The sequence below is a fragment of the Bison bison genome, unplaced genomic scaffold, assembly GCF_000754665.1.
Source record: "Bison bison bison isolate TAMUID 2011002044 unplaced genomic scaffold, Bison_UMD1.0 scf7180017850693, whole genome shotgun sequence".
Lineage (NCBI taxonomy): Eukaryota > Metazoa > Chordata > Mammalia > Artiodactyla > Bovidae > Bison > Bison bison.
The window spans coordinates 8,307-10,137 of NW_011481266.1; the positions used below are offsets into that span (position 1 = coordinate 8,307).

A 1,831-nucleotide genomic window follows, 5' to 3' on the forward strand; every position below is an offset into this window, starting at 1 on the left:
CACTTACTCTACTATATGTGGTGTCTTGTTTACTTGTTTTGCATAATTTCAGCCCATATATATGTATAGATATATGAAGATATATCTTCAGGACAAAAATACAGTATGTCTTTCTTTTCAGATTTTTACCTTTATGAAAATAAAAACTACTTCAAAGACTCATCAAGACATAACTAAAAGTAGTACCATGTGGTTTTGTGACTAGTTTTGCTTTTTGTTTTTACTTTGTTTCTTTTCCAGACTTCTAATAGTTGGAGACTTATTGATATTTATTTTTTCCTCATTTATGTTTCATCAGTATTCAATTAATCAATGAGCTATTAATGATGCCCAAATTAACCAATCTGCCATCTTCCCTTACAAGTTTTCATGGATTTTCTATTTCTTAGCAAAATATGAGAAAGTCTACGTTAATATTTTCAGCTTTTTGGTCAGAACAATCAAATGCAACATTAATATTTTGGTATTTTCTTGTCACAAACAAGAATGTCAACCAGCAAAACAGTTTATCAATCAATTTGAATTAATTCCTCTTCATTTAAATACCTTCTAGAATATACCAAAGTAATAAATACACTCCTTCCATGTTACAAGAATAAAATAGATTTCTGCATTTGTATATGTGGCTTTGATATGTTTTCCCAGCAAGATTATCATCTATGTTTTTGATGTATGCATATTACATACATCTTCTATAATCTGTTGAAATTTTTTTGGTTTTGAACCTAATAGAAATCATCCCACAAACAGAAATTTGAGCAAATATTATGTACGTAGGCCAGTAAGTGGCTATTTTCCTTGGCCAAACGGAGAAGGGATTTAGGCAATTAAGAAAGCATTTAGCTAATATCATGAATCACCTATAACACTGGTTTCCAGCTTGCCTGGAAGACCCAGAAATTAGCCAGATAAGACACCAGGGGTCTCAGCACCCTTCCCACCTCCATTCTGCTGGAGCAGGTGAGGTTCTCTTCTGACTGGTTAGGGGCTACACCCTACCTCCGTCTATAACCTTCTCTGGTCAGCAGCAGACAAGACTGGCTAACTGAATGAAACATTATACAATAGGGACAGTAGGTGTAAAAACACCTCAGGGAACTTCAGTTCCAAGTGCTACAGTTATACCTTCTTTTCTTCCTGATTTTGGGGAAATCTGTTTACCATATTTCTATTACCAGAGAGGTTGGAGAGCTAGAACTTTCTGAGGCTCTATTCATCCCAATTCAATGCCAGTGGGGCCTCTCTGAGCTCCTGTCAGCTGTTTGGGGCCACTGGCTGCCAAGGGAGGAGCAAGGGACAAGAGCCCTCTGCTGGCCTAGGCTGCTCTGGCTGCTACCTAATGGCTTCCATTTTCTCTGAGAGAGCCTGGTCCTCTCTTAGGTACACAAAGCCCCTGCAGCCCCTTTTATTTATTCTTTGCAGGTTTTCCAGGTCTCCAGGGTGCCGCTGGTCTCCCCGGTGCACTGGGCCTCTCCTTGCCTTCAGTCATAGAAGGACAGCCTGGTGACCCTGGGCGACCAGGCCTAGATGGAGAACGAGGTAAAGCCAGGAAGCCCAAAAAAGGCTGGCATTGCCTTGTCTACAGTCCAGCCTCACACCCCTCCCGCTGCAGGGACACAGGGGACCAGAATGGGCTACATTTTGCTAAAAGGGTTTGGGAAGGTCTGGTCACTGGGGCCCCACAGAAGGCGAGGGAACATTATTTGCCTTGGGAATGGGCTTTGGCTTCCTATCAATGTCAAGGCCTTCCACAGCGGCCGTTTCCTCTGTCCCCTGCCCTCATCCCTCTTCCTATCTTATTCTTAGGCCGCCCAGGCCCTCCTGGGCCCCC

At 42.1% G+C, this 1,831-nt stretch overlaps 1 long non-coding RNA gene across 1 annotated transcript in view; it reads left to right on the top strand.

The window, feature by feature from the left end:
* LOC104995226 overlaps positions 1–1,538 on the top strand; it is a 5,688-nt gene extending 4,150 nt beyond the window's left edge. Inside the window, exon 3 of the long non-coding RNA XR_826045.1 lies at positions 1,423–1,538. This is a non-coding gene — a long non-coding RNA (uncharacterized LOC104995226). The remainder of the gene's footprint in view (positions 1–1,422) is intronic.
* The last annotated feature ends 293 nt before the right edge of the window (positions 1,539–1,831 follow it).